This window comes from Passer domesticus, chromosome 7 (genome assembly GCF_036417665.1).
Source record: "Passer domesticus isolate bPasDom1 chromosome 7, bPasDom1.hap1, whole genome shotgun sequence".
Taxonomy (NCBI): Eukaryota; Metazoa; Chordata; class Aves; order Passeriformes; family Passeridae; genus Passer; species Passer domesticus.
The window spans coordinates 37,785,273-37,804,013 of record NC_087480.1 but is presented as its reverse complement, the minus strand read 5'-3'; positions in this window follow the sequence as shown (position 1 = coordinate 37,804,013).

Below are 18,741 nucleotides of genomic sequence, written 5' to 3'. Positions count from 1 at the left end.
ATTCCTTCCCAAAATGTCATCTAAATGTTCCCTTCTTCAGTCCTGTGTGGTGGGAGAGGCTATTCCATTAACCTTGTCCTTAGACCATGTGCTGGAACACCTTTACCAGCCCCCAGTGCTCCTTTTCCACCCCATCCTGGAATGCTGGTAACCTCCAGAGCATGCCCAGGCTGGCTCAGGTAAGGTATGTCAGCACTGACCTATCCATCTTCCATGCTCCAGTTGTGTCCTTTATTAAAGGAGAGCTCTGCTTGGCTATCCCTCACTCCACAGACACACAGGCTGAGGGAAAAAAAGCCAAAATATCCTGGAGCAGTCCAGAGCAAAATTACAAAATGAATCTATGGTGCTGGGGATATCCTCTGGCTGAAACAAAATGGTTGGTGAAAAACAGTATGTTTTATTCATAGTGCTGTATTTCAAAGTATATTTTAAAATATCTTCTTAATATTCCTCCAGAAGCCTAACACAGCACTTGAGTGCTCTGCATATCCCAGGGCTCTGGTAGGAATTATAAACACACACTGACTCAGCAGAGGGAGCAGGGATCCAATCCCATGGAGTGAAGGAGCACTAACTGCTCAGCTTGGCACATCCCAGGGGATGGAGGGGAGCTGCTCTTGTCCATGGGCTTTTCCTTTCCAGCAGGGGAAAGGAAGTGTCTGAAGGGGACACTGGGCAGCTCTTGCTGGTGCTGCTGGAAGAGATGGGGAGTTTGTATCCAAAGGTGACTATTGCTACTAAAATTATTAATTTCCCCCTGTGCTGGGCACTGCTGAGGCCACACTTGGAATCCTGGGAGCAGCTCTGGATCCCTGATGACAAGAAAGAAGTGGAGGGGGGGGCTGGACCATGTCCGGGGAAGGGAACAGAGCTGGGGAAGGGTCTGGAGCACCAGGAGGGGCTGAGGGAGCTGGAAAGGGGCTCAGCCTGGAGAAAAGGAGGCTCAGGGGGGACCTTGTGGCTCTGCACAACTCCTGACAGGAGGGGACAGCCGGGGGGGTCGGGCTGTGCTGCCAGGAACAGGGACAGGAGGAGAGGGAACGGCCTCAGGCTGGGCCAGAGCAGGCTCAGGTTGGATATTGGAAATATTTCTTCACAGAAGGATCTGTCAGGCATTGGACTGGGCTGCCCAAGGGAACAGTCACCATTCCCAGTGGCTCAAAAACCTGAGCACCAGTTTGTTCTGGTGCTAAGCAGTGCAGCTCAGTGGTGGGCTTGGCAGTGCTGGGTTAATGTTGAACTCCATGATCCTGCAGGACTTATCCAATCTTACCAATTCCACGTTTCTGTGTAGAATAGCACCTATTTCATGCACTGTTATAAAATCCTCCAGTTCAGTTTTAAGATAGCCATAAATAGCTGTTTATTCCTAGTCACTCTTTTGGTTTTGCAGCATTAGCATTTGTAAGTGCCACCTCGGAGAGTTCCCGGTGCCTGTTTCATTTCTTTGTATGGAATTATTCTTGCATGGCATTTGTAATTGTTCCTGTCAGGAAAATGGAAACCTTGCACATATTCAGCAATGTGCCTTGGAGAGCAGGTAACCTTGGAGATCCATGGGATGTGCCCCTGGATAATGGAAATTCTGCGGATAGTTCCTGAAATACCGTTTCCCTCTTCTTGAAAGCTGAATTCTTTCCAGAGGTAATGTTTGCCCTTGGCAAAACGAATTTTGATACAATAATGTTTATAAACAGCACAGGGCACCTGAAATCCTTCACATCTGTCAGATGTCCCAGTACAAAACTTCTTGCTTTCAAGTGTGCACAGAGAGAATTAAAACAAACTGCATAAAATACTGCATGTCTGAAGGAAAGACCTCTGAGTGATAAGGATTCAAGGAATTGAAGCAAAATGGGATCTTTTATTGTTTATATTTGCATATGAAAATTGATTTCTTTTTTCTGGAATTGCAGTTTCCCATCTCATTCTGCCCCTTCCAGATTGGCCATGAAACAAAATGTGCTTTTCACAACAAAGTGAAGAAGGGTTTTCCTCCTCAGACCCTTTTCAAAGGTTCTGCCAGTTTTAGGCTGATTCATCAACCTGTCTTTTTATTTAGATCAAGCAGCAGATTCTTTTTCACCTCCAATATCTTCACAGAAGTGTTTTCATGGAGAACCAATGCAGAAACAATGTCTGTGTTCTTTTCAGTTCCAAATTCCAAACAACAACATGCCCAGATAATATTAATAATGATAATAACAATGATAATATTATTACTACTTATAATAATGAAGCTGAATTCTGTCTTTATTTTATAAGAATAAAAAAGGACTATATTATATTCCTATGTTTTCCTCCTAGACAAACACCATTAGAATAGAATCCATTTCCAGTAGTCATGAAATTTAGGGAAGCCTTTACCCTACAAAGCAGTGCCTAGCACAGTAGTGTAAAATAGAATTAATTAATAGAATTAAGCCTTTCTGTCACTCAACATTATGTTGCCAGCCTTGGCAATAATGCTTAAAAATCCATTATTTGTTTTTCTGTTTGTCAGTGTGAAATATTGACTAGAAGGGTGTTTCCAGGCTTTGCCAGGAGCTGCACCCCAGGACAAGCTGCACTCCTAAATTCCACAGCAGGGCCATCCTCTGGCAGTGTTGAGTCTCAGCAGCACTGGGGCATGGAGCCCTGTGAAAACATGTATTTATTTTATGACATGCAGTCTTTTATGCAGTTTGTTTTAATTTATGTACTTTTACCTATTATACATATTTTAATTTCTGTAATTTTGTAGATTTTTCAACTAATAAGACTTTCACCATACAAATTCACTTTGGGTCTTGATAGCTGCCAGTGAGTGAATGAAAGGGAGTTATGCTTTTAAAAAAGATACCTTTGATAAAACTGCTTTAAATGTTAGTGAATTACAGAATCCCAGAGTGGTTTGGGTAGGAAGGGACCTTAAAGCCCATCCAGAGCCACCCCCTGCCATGGCAGGGACACCTTCCACTATCCCAGGGTGCTCCAAGCCCCAGCCAACCTGGTCTTGAATGTGTAATAAATCTCCACAGATACAGAAAGCTCAATGATTTGTTTGACCCCCAAATAAATATTAATAAATTGGGACAAAGAAAGACATTCAGTGCAGCATTATTAGAACATTTTATCAGAATGCATTTCATACAGAAGTTTAGAAAACCATTAAATGAGAGGATTTTTAATAAAACTGCACAATGTTAGTTTTTACTCATGTACACTAAGATTCTCTTAAAAATTCCTTTTAGCCCCAGAATGAGTTGTCTCAAAACTACAAATATTATACAAATATTATATCCCTTTAGGCTAAAGAGAACATGAAAGATAAAAACAAAAGTGAGGTATCTTTATCCCCTTAGTCTGTTTCTATAATGGAATTCAAGTTTTTTCTTGTGCATGATTTGTCTCCACAGAAAGAAATAACATATCAAAAACTGAGAAAAAGGCAGAGTTTCTTCTTACTGAAATTTTTGTTTGAGGGGTCTGATTAATACCAGGAAAAATATATGTCTCTGTCCTCAAGCTCTTTACTCAAAGAAAAAGAAGTAACTCCCAGTGGCTGTGGTGGTTCTCCTCCAGGGTTCTGTGCTTTCCCAAGCTCCTTTTCCTTCCAGGATTTTTGAACACAGTGCTGGGGTTTGGGGTTTTTGTAGGAAAAAAAGAGCACCCGTTTCAAGTATTGAGCAAAAATAGATCTAGAAAAGGGAGGATGGCAGAATTTTTACAATTTAACATATTAATAGAGCTTAATGCCAACATCTCTCCTAACCAGGATGCTTCTGGTGAGGTCATCCTGGAAAAAAAGAAAAAAGAATCTATGAAATTAGAAAATGGCATTAAACAAGGCAACAAAGCTGGGAAGGGGCTGGAACCTGAATCCTCTGAGTAGTGGCTGAGGGTACTCAGGGAGCTCAGCCTGGAGAACAGGAGGCTCAGGGGAGTCTTGGATCCCTCTCCACAACTCCCTGACAAGAGGGGGCAGCCAGCTGGGGATCAGGCTCTGTTCCCAGGAAACAGGGACAGGATAATGGGATATGGCCACAAATTGCACCAGGGGAGGTTCAGGTTGAATATTGGGGACAAAAACTTCTTCATGGAAAGGCTGTCAGGCATTGGAAGGGGCTGCCCGGGGGGTGGTGGAGTCTCCACCCATGGAAGTGCTCAAACTTCAGTTTGAACAATTAAATATTCACTTAGAGGCTGGATTTGATGACTTTGGAAATGTCTCCAACCTTAAAGATCCTATAAGGAAAGCACTGGGGAAGCTCAGTGTGAGGGGACCCAGCAGGTCAAGCCATCATTGTGCACACAGGGAGTTAAAGCATTTGGGCAAATTAAGAGCAAATAAGTGAAAACAGTGAAATCTGACACAAACTCATAGGGGAATGATCTCAATTAATTTTGTTACTGATCCCTCGATGGCGTTAGGTTCATCTTTGCCACCCTTGCAGCAGGTTTGAGGTTGAAAGGGGATTTTCAAGGCACCTAAGTTAGTTTTCCTCAGTAAGGCAAGGTGGTGCATGACAGCATGCTTGGGGACTGAAAAGCACTTTTCAGCTATTATAGATTAACAGCATGTTTACTCAGCAGGCTCTTTCTGGGTGAGTTCCAAAGCTAGCAGAAATGGACTTTTGTAATAATTTTCTTAAACCTATTTAATTAAGGAAATAGCAGATGTTTAGAACCGAGGCTGCCACAATCCCCCAAACTCCTTTCTTTGGCTAAAACCATTCAAGCCACTCTCAACAAATACCTCATCAATCTTAAAAACCCTGTGTGCAAGTCAGTTCTGTTGGCTGCATGAATTTTCTCCTGTGTTCTCCTGGTTTTTAGCAGATTTAATTAGCCTGGTTATTTTTTGCTGGTTTTCTAATCCTTATTTTTCAAGCAGTGACTGTTTAGTTGTGTGAGCAGCTCCTTGCCCATGCTCTAAATCCCTGTTTGTGAAATATCTGGGTTTAAGGTCTTCCTAAAAGGCACTTAAATAATTGCCACGAATTTACTGAAGAAAAATTACTGGGAAATAAGTCTTGTGATGTTTTTGGTACCCCCAGGGAAATGTGTATTGCAAATGTGTCTGATGAAGTGAAGGATCCCCAAAAGTGAAATTTGTGTTATACCATGTCATTCAGTTCTGCCAAATCTGTCTGGGCTTTTCAGGGTAACCCCAAGATCTCCTGAAAACCCTCCTGAATCTGCAGCTTTAGCTCAGTAGATTGTAAATATGTTATTTACAAGATAATAATTGTGAAAACTCTTCCGAAGGACCTGAGAAAGAGGAATGTGGTTGTTCCTGTTTGAAATCTGATTTTGGTTTGCAAGGCCAGAGGAATGTGTCTCTGAAATGGGGATTTTTTTCAACATTTCAGGATTCTGCTGAAGGAAAACAAGTAAAAGCACAATTTTAAGCTGAAAATACTTAATCACAACAGGCTCTTAAAAAGACCAGTTCTAAAATTCCTGTGGTTTGGAATTGTTCTACTTTACTCAGAGGAACTATGTCAGCTGATACACATCAACAGTGTTAAAGCACCACTACATTACAGCAGGTAGGACTATACAAGGACTTTTTTTACCTGGCTGCTTTTTCCTCATCTAAAAGCAACTTCTGAGTTCTGATGAAATTTTTTATGTAGTATTTTCTACTTAAAAAACAAACAAAAACCCACAACAAAAAAACCCCAAACATAGGCAATAGGCTATTATTTTTTAATCAATGTTTATAATACTGCAATTTTGGAATAGCACAAGAGTGACAGGACAAGGGGGAATGGCTTTAAACTGAAGGAGAGCAGGGTTAGATGGGATTTTGGAAAGGAATTGTTCCCTGTGAGGGTGGGCAGGCCCTGGCACAGGGTGCCCAGAGAAGCTGTGGCTGCCCCTGGATCCCTGGAAGTGTCCAAGGCCAGGTTGGATGGGGCTTGGAGCAACCTGGGATAGTGGAAGGTGTCCCTGCCATGGCAGGGATGGCATTGGATGGGCTTTAAGGTCCCTTCCAATCTAAACTGTTCTGGGATTCCACAATACTATACTGCTAAAAGAGGTGCTGATTAGATAAAATATTCCCTACTGAAGGAATTAATTAGGAATCAGGAGATATTTTGGTGTTTTAAATAGAATCAGTGCAGAGTGTGAGGTAAAATATTCCACCAAACTCCCTTTGACTTAAAACTGAATAATGCAGAGATTTCCACCCCTGTTCAAAGGTGATGTGGTCAAGCTCTTTGCTCGTTCATCCCAGGAATGTCTCTGCTGTCTCTGTGGTGATTTTGGAGGGGCTGTGCAGACTGGGACCAGAAAATGAACACACAGAGTGAGCTCAATTAATAAACCAGAAACTCAATACAGCAGTCAGGAATGCAAGATTAGCACAAGCACTGCTTGGAACCATCTGGCTGAAATCAGCTTCTCCTCAGGAGTGGTGTCCTGCAGCTCTGTCAGCACTGCTGATGTACCCTGACAGGCTCTCCCTGCTTTCAAAGGCAAATTTTCTTGGATTTGCATTTCTTCCTCCTCAAAAAAGGGGAGAAAGCCCCCCCAGTTCCAAGCCATGGTTGTTTGTGAGTGCTTGAAATAGTCCAGGGGTGAGTTGTGTTTGATAATTAATTAAATGAGCAGAGCTGTGGTCACCTGTAAGGTGAATTGTGAAGCCAGGAGTGCTCCCCTCACCACCACTTCTCACTCTACCAAGATAAAGCAGGTCCTAAACTCCACATGCAGCGAGGCCCAAATGTCCTTCTTTCTGCATGCTCCCAAGCTCTAATGAATTTCATTATTCTTTTTTAATTTCCATGCTCTTGCAGAATAAAGGTCCCCAAATCATTAACTAATTTGATATGTCTCAAGTACCAATCCAATTCTCGGGTCCCTTGAGAACCTGAGCCATCTTGTTCAAACACCTCCTAACTCAGTTTCATAATTAGATACACCTTGATTGATGGGGTTTTGTATAGCACTTGCAGAGGGAAGGAAATCAACCTAATTGTTATCACAATTTAGCAGCTTTTAAGATTAAAAGTCTTAACCAAATCAGTGATTTCCAAGAGGAAACAAAGCCCTGCTCTGTTGTAGCACAAAGTAAGGAAGGTCCTCCAATAATAAATTATTTGGGGAGGAAGAAATTGATATGGCAATTATTAAGAAAGTTTTTTCCATGTTACCTGCACTTTGGGTGAGTATTTATATGAAAAGAGGGATATGTAGTATTACCTGTTCCTAATAACTAAGTCATTCTAAACAGGAAGTTCATGGTGAAATAAGTGTCGGAAATAAATTGTTAGGTAGAATTGAAGCAAAAGGAATAAAGAGTTGTTTTTGTTTTTAATGAAACCCTTTCCTTTTAGAAGAGCCCTTTTCAAATAAAAAGGAAGTAATTTTGAAAGCCATGTTGAATCCCAGACATTGCTGCCTTCTCCCAGGCCTGAAGAGTCCTAATAGAGCCAGGCATTGTGGCAGAAGTGAGTTCAGACAACTTCAAAGGTTGTTCCTGGAGGCTTTTCCCAACCCTTTAGTATTTTATTATTTCCAGTATTTCATTAGCTGAGGTGTGAGTGACAATGTGCTAAAAATTATTGACAGGAGTTGATCTCATCAGCACAATCAAGCCTGTCTCAAAATCTGCCTTCTTATTGAAGAAACTCATCTTGCAGCGATAGAAATGAGAAATTGTTGGTCACTCTCTATAACACGAGTTACTCTAGGACAGAAACAATGACATGAAAACCTTGCTCTGGAGTGGATAAACTTCAAATCATTCCCTTCTTGTTTATGCAGCTGAATAAGACCTTCAGAGGAAGGCATTGGGATACATTTAAAGAAAACTGGAGCAGGTTTTCCTGATATTGTTTATCCATTAGCCCAGTGTGCAGCAAAAAGCCAGGATTATGGATATGGATGGGCAGCAGTATTCAAATTCCCAGGTACTTGAAATGGCTAGGATAAATCATAACTTTCTCATAATTTTGAGTGTTTTGGGAATAAATCAGGTGTTAAATTAGCTGGGGGGAAAAAAAATCACAAACCATATATTTCTTTATATTATCATCTGTAAGAGAGGCTTAATGTCTGGGAATTATCCAGGGCACTAAAGGTATCAGTGGTTAGAGATATACACTTTGTGGGCAGTACTGACAGAAGTTAATTATGGAGCTGAAGGAGTTATCAAAAGGGCAAGTCTCTTCCATCACTTTGGAAAGTTTGGGAGGAACCAATTTAGTTTCGATTTGTCTCAATGCTGATTGTCAGAGGCATGAGGAGGAGGGGTTGCATGTGTGCCACTTGCAGAAGTCAGCCAGGAGAAGATGGGAGAAAGCCTCCTCAAACACAAGGCTTTGAGAAGGAAGACCTGGAACAGAGGCTGGATGGAGTTAAAGAATAAAGTAGGGATTTATTAAAGGCCTCAATGGATGCACCTTGGGCAGCACAAGAGCCCAGCCAGGGCTACACCCAAGATGAACCAAAATGGTCACAAAATGGACACCCGATCATGGGGGCTCTCACTTTGATAAGTTCTGCTCCATTTGCGTATTGGAGTTAATTGTCCAATTCCAGCTTTAGCTTATGAAGACCTTCCTTACTTTGTGCTACAACAGAGCAGGGCTTTGTTTCCTCTTGGAAATTGGGGTAGTTGTCCTTGGTCCCTAGGACCCTAGCTAGAGAAGGAATTGTTTTGTCTCCCTGCTCTGTGCAGAGAGCTCACCATCCCCTCTTATGAAGCTCAGAAGCACACACAAAAGCAGCACAGAATCCAAAAACTATAAAAGCTAAAACTTAAGGCATCACAATCAGATGGCAAGAGATCCCCACCAATGGACTGCTGTGGACTGGGCCCATGGTCTCCTGTCAGCAGGTGGACTTTGGGAGGAGCCAGGAGGCATAAAAGGGACTGTACCAGAAGCTCTGGAGGCTCTGGGGGTTTTTCATGTCTTGTTTCTTGGGCTTTTTGAGTCTGGGGGCCTTTTGGATCTTGTGTATTTGCTTTGGCTCCAGCCTGCTGAGGTCCCCTTCTGGCCCTGGCCTGTTTTTGCCCTTTTTGTTCTGGCTCCAGCCTGCTTTTTGGCTCTTCTGCCCTCGCTGGCTCTTGCTCGCCCCTGTGTCTGTCCCTGCCTGAACCATCTGTGTCCAAGCCTGTCTGCCTCCAATCCAGCCCTGATCCTGTTTTTATTTTGTTGGTTTTTTATTACCAATAAATATTCTCAGTTACAAGGTCATCTCAGTTGGCTCAATTTCATCCTAGACCATCTACTTTGAGAATAACTCCTTGCAGTTCCCCACAGTGGAAGAGAGATGCTTAACTTTGAGATTAGCAGTGGTTAACTGTAATTTACATGTTTGGATGGAGTAGTGGTTATGATGGAGATCCCACCATTGCAGTAGGAATCTGTGGGAATGCCAGCTTTCACTTAATGGCAACTTTAGAGGAATCTGCTTTTACTTAATTTTGGGAACTTTTAGCAGCCCTGTTACTCCAGTCATGTCTAGGCCATCTTTGGGTCTACCTCATTTAGTTTTTGAGGTGTTTTAAGCTGGTTTTATTAAAGTCCTTAAGATGTCAGTTTAAGTTTGGAGGAAGTTTAGAAAAGGACTCACTGCAGATTTTATAGAAAAAATCTGTGGCCAGCACATTGTGTGCTCTGGGATTTTGCACTAATGGTGGGGAGAAGGATGAGAAATGGGGAGAATTTTGATATTTTGGATGAAAGCTGGCCTCTGTTCTGTAACCTCCAGTTTAATGAATGGGCATTTCCAGCCAGGCTCTTACCAGGAGAAATTAAGCAGGTTGTCTACATGCAAATTCCTGTCTGCTTTGGTAAGGAACTCCTGTCTCAGATGAATGCTCATAATCTACTGATTGACAAAGGTAATAAATCTGATAAGGGTTGTCATCAGCTCGGAGAGGAAGGTAAAGGAAATCTAGAGGGGAGATCTTGAAACTAAAGCAGAGGAACTTTCGTCACGGCATTAATTTTCTTATTAATTGGTACAGAATGCACCTTGCTGAGTAGAAAAGGAACTGGGAAACTGGAATAGAAGCTTCAAACTGTAAAACAGAACCAAAGGGACCATTATGATGCTATGTCAAAGGATGCTGAGTGATGTTCATTTGTTACACCATCGTCATCATAAACTCACTAATTATTAGGCACGAGGAGAGCCTGTATAAAAACCCTGTCGTGGCCCAGCAAATAAAACAATACAAAATAAACAAATGAAACTTCTACTGTGTGGTCCAAATGCATGAACCTGATTTGTCTTTGCTTGCCTCTTGACCTACATATTTAATTTTTCTCTCAGAACAATGCTCACGTGAGTCCTTTCATTTGTCACAGCCTTACACACACGTTATAGTTAAGGGTTAGGAATGCCACAGAGAGCCAGTTGTATCCTATTCCTATCAAACACAGCTCCAGCCTGGAAAAAATTAATTCCTATTAATATAATTCAGCCAGTTTTTATTAATGAGGTCTATTGAGGGAGGAGGTCCAAGCTATTGGACTGTGACTAAATAATTTCCCAGTTCCTTCTGTGACCTTGAGCAAGTTGCTCAATATCTGTGGCTGGAATTTTCTGAGATTTCAAAGATTTTAGAAGGACAGTAAAGCTGATTGGTTGTTCTGGTTCATTTGCTGAAGTGAAAAATCATACAATAGTGAGGTGAGAATTGTTGGTAAAACAGGAAAAACAAACAAACAAAAAAGCTGGAGAAGAAATAGGTTCAGTTCAACAATTGAGTTTTACTCTTAAAGTCTCTTTCTGGTTTTATGCCTTTTTATTACATCTGGGAAATTTCTGAGACAAATATTTGACTTGTATAAAAATTAAAATGTAACAAAAGCATTTTCATTACTCATGTTTTCTAGAACAGCAATTTGACTAATCTAATTAACAGTAACTTCAAATTTGACTGCTTCCTGAAGTGCTATTTTTAAATAAAAAAACACAGTTTCAATGCCATGCTTTTATATTGAACATTTCATTACAATTTTCATGCTGTCAGGTTGGTAAGTTTTTAGAGACAGTGACTATGCCAATATGAAAACCTCCAGCATTTCCACAGCAAGTGCTCTGTATTTCCTGAGCCTTCAAGGCTCTTTGGTAATAAAAATAAATAAATGGAGCTATTTTGACTTATGCTCAGCCTAAGCTTAGGTGACGGTGTAAGGAGGTGAAAGGGAAGGGACTGACTGCTGGATAAGCTAGTAGCCATAAAAAGAAAAATGATGAAAGAAAAGAACTATTTCTATGATTTCATAATAAGTGAAATAAGACATTGGAACAGTTGTTTTTTTATTGCGATGTGGGAACAGCAGACCCAAAAAGACTTACCCTGATGTTCAAAGGTCCTTATCTGGCATTAAACTTCCTCTGCTGTTTCACAAATCTGTCAATCACCCCTGAACTTGTGAGGAAGTTGGACAAGATGGTCACTGCCAGCTCCTTCCAGCTGAATGATTCTGTTGTATTTTTCCATATTGTCTATAAAATTTTCACAAATCTGTGTGAATTTTACATAAATCTGTTTTTTGTTTTGCCCAAAACACAGAGACACAGTGGGAAAAGTGAGGGATGTTGAGCTGAGGTGCAGCTGGAATGTGTTGAGCTTTGTGTCAGTTCCACACAGATGAAGATCTACTGAATGCTGTGAGCTTCAAAGGCATGGTCAAGGTGTGTAAGATCAGTTCTGGCATGATTACACCTGACTTATCATTTTCTGCGCCTACAAAAATAAATCTAACCAGATCCTGATTGTTTTTCTTCTCCTTTTTGTGTAAAAACTCTGGGAGAAATATGGAAAGAAACCTCTGAAGAACACAGAGCTGGTGGAAGAACATGCAAGCTTTTAAAAGCAGGCTCCCTGTTGGGAAAATTATTCCTTATTAGATGTTTTTATTGAGACAGAGAGAAGCTCTTTCAGATGCCTCTTTTTCAGGTTTTAGCTGGTTTCAGGCACTGCTGATTAATAAATATTAGTCAATGTGAGGCTGTTTTGTGGGTCTTGTGTGCACACACTTGGGAAAAAAATCTGCTGATGTAAAGCCAAAATCCAGACTGAGCCCTTCTGTTATTAAATAGTTTGCTTAGCACTTTTAAATATTCAGCATTTGTCTGTCAAATGAATTTATAGGAAACACTGGCACAACTTTAGCCCACTTTTTAACAGGAGGATCTAACACCCCCCCTTCTAGGAGTGTGTGGAGATTCCTTCCTGAAGTGGGGACCCCCTCAAGGTCACTCCTTGAGGCTGAGGAAAGAGATTTGTTCACTGGGATGAATGAATGACATCAATCCCTACTTAATAACTGTTTTTCTAGCTTTAATGTAATTGCTTTAATAAATAGTGCTCATAGTTAGAGCTGTCTACACTTTGTAGTAAATAATTCTGATTAAGATATTTATTATCATCATCAATTTAAAGAAGTAATTTTATTATTCATATAACTATGGTTGGGCTTCCATCCCATACAAAGGCTCAGTTACACCTGTACAATCCTTGAGGCAAACCAAGCCTGGGACTGGGATTGGATCCAGCCACAGCCAGAATTCTCTCTGGGAAGGACTTAAGTGTGACTCAGCAGGAGGCTCACCCTAATAAACCTTGTCTAAAGCTTCCATTTTGACCAATATTCCCAAATTAAATTTAAAGTGCCCTCAGTGCACAAGACTAGAGAGAGCCCGTGTGCAAGCAAAAAGGAAACACTGCAATGATTTTGGGCTGGTTTCCTGAGGATAGTGCCTCAGGATTTGCTACTGGGAAAGCAACAGGCGCATGTGAAACAGCTGGGAAGAAATAGTTAAGCAGCATGTGTAGTGAATAAATCAGCTGGTGTTTGGAGCAAGGGTGAAATATGGGACAAGTCTGTGGTTTGGAAAGTACCATAACGTTCCCTAGGGAAAATGCAGATTGGACTTGGCTTTAACCTCTCCTGAAATACAGATACAGTTCACTAATAGGTCACGTCAAAGGTCCCCTCTAACACCCCAACACGTCTGACTGTTGTCAGACAGACTGTAAATTGGATTGCTCCAATTATCTGGGCTCTGGGAAGAATAACAGTGCAGTAAATAAAGGTCTCTGGAGGTTTGTCACAGGCTTGTAACAGCTTAGTGAGTGCCAGTGTCATCCCTAAGGATCAGCCTGCACTGGAGCACTACAACATCTATGGACATTTAACTGCTGCTCTCCCAGGAGAGGATGTTGCTGCAGATCCTACCCTGACAGTGTCTCCCAGGAATTTAGGGAAGTGGTGATGTGAATTGGCTGAGAATGTAATTTTCCCCTCTTCTTCCCATCGCACATAAAACACATGGCAGTGCCCGGACCAGGCAGCGTGAAGAATTAACACAGGCACTGCAAAGAACACCTGCAACAACTTAGAGCCACTTGGGAGTGCAACGCAGACATTCTAAAGGAGAAATCTGCACAGCTTTCTTCTTAGATTATTGTATTTGACAACTGCCAGGCTTTGCTTGGGGTTTGCAGTTGGTGGGTGCGCTTCCTGTGCAGGGATTCTTAAATAAAACAAAAAACAAACAAAAAACCAAATAACCTTTGGACCTGCTAAAAACTGAAGTGGAAGTTATTTGGAGACTATTTTTTTTTGTTTTGTTTTTGGTTTTTTTTTGTCATGGAGTCCAACCCTGTCCCTGCCCACACACCCCAACAATCCCACCTTGGGAGAGCATTGTCCAAACTCTCCTGGAGCTCTGGCAACCTTGGGGCTGTGCCCATTCCCTGGGGAGCCTAGGCAGTGCCAGCACCCTCTGGGGAGGAACCTTTTCCTAATCTCCAGCCTGACCCTGCCCTGGAACAGCTCCAGCCATTCCTTTGTGTCCTCCAGCCCTCAATGAGGCTCCTCAGTCTCCTCTCCTCCAGGCTGAATGAGCCAAGTGCCCTCAGCCACTCCTCATACAAATTCCCCTCCAGATCTACATCAGTGAGTTGTGCTGTGTATCCTCCAAACCACTGTTATGTTACCTAGAGGAAGCAGAAGTTCTAAATAGATCCTTGGATACTAATTACAGGGAGAAGAGAAGAAATTTTGCCTTGATAATGTTCTTGGTAATTATCCTTTATGACATTATAAATCTGATTTTTTTCCCAAGTTTTATATCTGCTCATGTTCCTCTGTGAAACAGTGGAGTTTATTTAAAATTAGCAGCAGTTTTATTAATGACACTCAACATTTCCAGTAATGGCTGTATAATGTAAATCCTGTAAAGTGCTTAATAGGACACAGCTTCTTGTTTGGATGCGTGTGGTGATAAATTAGAAAGAAACTAATAAAACATGGAGCAGAAGGAGAGAAAACTGGAGAAATTTCAGGGCAATGAACAGAGAGATGTGGCTAACAATGATGTATATCACATGTCATCAGAGGACACTGAATAACCTTTGTGGTTTTACAGGATTTTTCCTAAACTCTCTTAAATTTGTTAAGTTTTTTTTTTTTTTTTCCACCAGTAGTTCTTGGATTTGCATCTGAATGGATTAGGGAGGACAATACCTGTAAGTTATGCCCTGAAAGTGTTCAAAGCACTGGATGGGGCTTGGAGCAACCTGGAGTAGTGGAAGGTGACCCTGCCCAGGGCAGGGAGGGGAATGGGATGACTTTTGTGCCCCAGACCAGATTGCTCCAAACCCTCTCCAAGCTGGCCTCAGCCACCCCTTCCAGCACAAAATGTGGGCACGTCCAGGATTTTGGGATATGCAGTGATTCACCTGCAGCTGCTTTGCCAATGTGTATTTTGAGTTACAGAAGTTTAGGAGACCCTTTGGGAGGCATGAGGGAAATCTGAAATTCTACCTAGAGAGAGAACTGTCAGTGTTAAGACATTAACTACATATTGCTTGGTCAACTATTATATTTCCATCAATACTTGGATTATTTAATAGAAAGTTCTTTTCTTTGATAAAACAGATTTCACTTTTGCCATACCTTCAACTCCCAGAAGAATTCTGTTAGTGTCAGTGAAATTTGACATCTTTGCTGTGACATGAAGGGAGTTTAAGAAATGGCTGAATGGTAGGGAGATCCCTGAACATCCATGAGATTCTTCACTGTAGCAAAAATGAGAGTGGGGTAGTTAAAAACTCAGTTTCAAGTCTTCTGGTAAATGAGAGCTCACTCTAAACTGCAAAACAAAGTAAGCCCAAGTCCATTAGACTGCCACAGATCTCTATTGCTGTATGATTTTAGTTGTCAGCAAAAATATAAACACTTTTGGGAGACCCAAATCCTACTTCCAGTGTTAATATAAATCTATGATTTGTGTTATTAGCCAGCTTCTTGCTGACCCATAAACTTTGTGGACTGTTCTTTATGACAGGAGAACTATGCAGGGTGGGGGGGGAATCAGTAATTTTAAATATATTAAATGGAAGTGATTGATCTCTTCTAGTAATATAAAATAATAATGTTTGAAGTGACAGGAAAATCTGTGGGAAGCTCTGAATAATAGTATATACTAATGTTTAAATATATTATGACAATCCCTCTTTAAAAATCTAACTGTAGCTCTAAATCATCCTCTGATAGCCCTTATTATCTGAATTACGAGCAGCCATTGCCTAGGATTTGGATGCAGATATATATGGGGTTTAATTCTGTCATTTTTTAGCCCTGGTCAGTGTTTGGAGATATTTTCCTCCACTGACAGAAGTGTCTCCCACTGTCTGGCAGAAACACATCTCCCTGTTTCCTGTAGGTCAGGGCACATCCAGAGCACATATATTTGTCCTGAAATTTATGCATTGTCCTAAAACTCGACTGGCTGGAATTCGCAAACTTGCCTTAAGGATATGGATGCCCAGCTCTCATTAATTTTAATTCAATTACTTAATTTGGTTACTCATTTCCCATTTTAATTTTAATGGGAATTGGGCATCCAAATCCCATAGGCAGGTTTAAAAATATCAGCCAGAAGATAATGAACATCCAAGGGAATGGAATTCCAGACCAAGCTGGAACTTCTCTGCTGTGAAAGTTCTCCTGAAGAGCCACTTTGCTGCTTTGTGTGGTCAGGAGTCACAACTGAGGTTCTTCCAGAAAATACTCTGACAGCTCTTCAGAAGTCAATGTTCCTGTCTGAGAAAAATACTAATGTGGGGGGTTTTAAGCACCTTTCATGTTACTCAATTTTTATTTCAGGAAAATTTCAAATAATGGTATAAAGAGTCTATTTTTTCCTGGTGTTGTATCTGATATCTTTCATAAACCAAGTATTCAGAACTTATTGTCAAATTTAAAGCTGGTGACCACATCAACAGGAGCTATTATTGGTCTTATTATTCTGAATGGCTTTTCTCTATTTTTAATGTTTCTGGGGAGCAATATTCCTTTTTCTTTTAATTACCAGATTGCAGCCTCTTTTGTGTACAACAGAACTATCCTAGAGAAATTAAATTTCTCAATTAGCAATGGAAAAAGAAGAGCAATTTAAATGGCAAAATAAGCAAGTCAAACCTCCCTTAATTAATTTTATCATTGCTTTTTTTTAAGGAAAAAAATTCAGTTTAGCTTCACAGGGGAAAATGTCACTTAATCATGCTACATTTAATTGGAACAAATAATTATAGCAAAATATTAATCATTATGCACTGAAGGCCCATTTGAAATGCAGTCAGTGTGAATGGAAGCCAGCCTGCTTCCTGCATTAATTTGAGCTGTAGCCTGGATCAGGTGTGTTTCTCAGGAATCTCTGTCCAATGCTTGCAGCCATTGTAAAGCTGGTAATAGCTTGAGTATAAAATTCCAGATAACTAAGGCACTGGATATGAAAATTCCCACTGTGAGAGCCTGTACACATCCTAGAAGAAGCATTAAGATGGTATTTTCAAAGCCTTGGGTATGTGCTGTCAGTATCCATTGTCATGCTAATCCCATGTGGAATTTTGCCATTAAATTCCATGGAAGTGGAGTTTCTCAGTGCCATGAGCTTGTAAAGAATTGCTCTCAAGACATGGGGAGAAAAAAAAAAAAGGTAAACACTGTGATTGCATCCATCAGCTTCCATTGCATCAATCAGCTTCCATTTAAACGCCCTCTGTTGTTAAATTGAAATGAAGATGGATTTGTTGTTCTGGATGGTTTAGACATCTATTAATTATACATGCACATAATATTTAATTATTGTGAGTAAGTGTGGCAATTTTCTTGAATTAGAGATTGATTATTCCATTCAGATCCCAGCAATTGGACTTTATGATGTTTGTCAGTTCATAATTATCTTGGAATCACTAGCTATGATGTGGGTATTAGGAAGTTTGGAAATCCTTGGAAATCCTACAATTTGAGGAGCCTCTTGTGGCTCATGTGGCCTCCTGGATGCCCAAGGGAAGTCTGAGGCCATGAAGTTTATTAAGTTTATTTATAACTTCTTTCAAGCTCCTACTTGCCTCACCTTGAGCTGGGACAGGGGTGGATCAGGTAGGTCAGGACAAGATTCTTCCCCAGAGGGTGATGGGCACTGCCCAGGCTCCCCAGGGAATGGGCACAGCTCCAAGGCTGCCAGAGCTCCAGGAGAGTTTGGACAATGCTCCCAGGGATGCACAGGGTGGATTGTTGGGGTGTCTGGGCAGGGCCAGGAGCTGAACTGGATGATCCAGATGGTTCCCTTCCAACTGAGGATATTCTGTGACTCTGTGGTCTCTGGGAGAAGGGCAAGTGAGAAGAAGGAGAAGAGAAGACACACCCAGAGGATTTGCTGGTGCCCAAGCTGAGCTCTCTGATTTCAGCAAGCAATGAGTAATTCCATTGAGTAATTTCCTCCCCAGAGAACTATTCAGATGCTGTGCAGTGTTTCCCTATTAAGAAAGCTCTTTATGCTCCCTAGATTTTCCATGTGCCTCTGAGGCCTCAGGTTTTAGCTTTTATATTTTTCAGATTCTGTGCTGCTTTAGTGTGTAATCCTGAGCTTCATATTAGGGGATGGTGAGCTCTCATCACAGAGACACAGAAACAAAACAATTCCTTCTCTAGCTGGGGACCAAGGATAAGTGATCCAAATTTCAGGCCCAAGAGCATGAACAACATGGACTGAAGAGAGAAAAACAAGAAGGATGGGACTGCATGGGCTAAAGCTGTAATTGGACAATTAACACCAATATTGAAAGGACAAAAACATATAAAGTGTCAGACCCTGTGAGCGCTCGTGCATTTTGTGACCATTTTGGTTCATCTTGGGTGTAGCCCTGGCTGGGCTCTTGTGCTGCCCAGGGTGGATCCACTGAAGCCTTTTAATAAATCCCTGCTTTATTCTTTCATTTCATCTAGTCTCTGTTCTAGGTCAGCCTTCCCACGGCATCATCTCAGCACCAAGGGTCAGCTGAACATGTATTACCTGTGCAGTCAGAGCAAGCTCTGCTCACTTTTCCTCTCTTCCCACTTTGGTCTTTCCCTGCTCCTTAAGTTTTCCAGGTGCCTGCAAGTGTTTTGCTGCCCCAGGAAGAGCTGTGGCTGAGCGTTCCTGCTCAGGAATTGGCAGCTTGCAGCCAAGGTGTGAGTGGAAAAATGTGTGGGAGAGGGGGAAGAGAGAGGGGTGGAGAGGGAGAAAGCTCATCTAAGCTCCTTTCTGGGAATGCTTTGGAGTTCAATCTTTCTGCCAGGTGCCTTTGACAGGAGTCAGGACTCACTGAATGGATGAAAGGGAGAGAAGAAAAAAGCAAGGCCGAGGCAATTTGAGATAGTATCCGGTGTATCTTGGAGTGAGACAGCATTCAAAGGCCAGGTTTAATTTAAGCAATGGCTCTGTGGA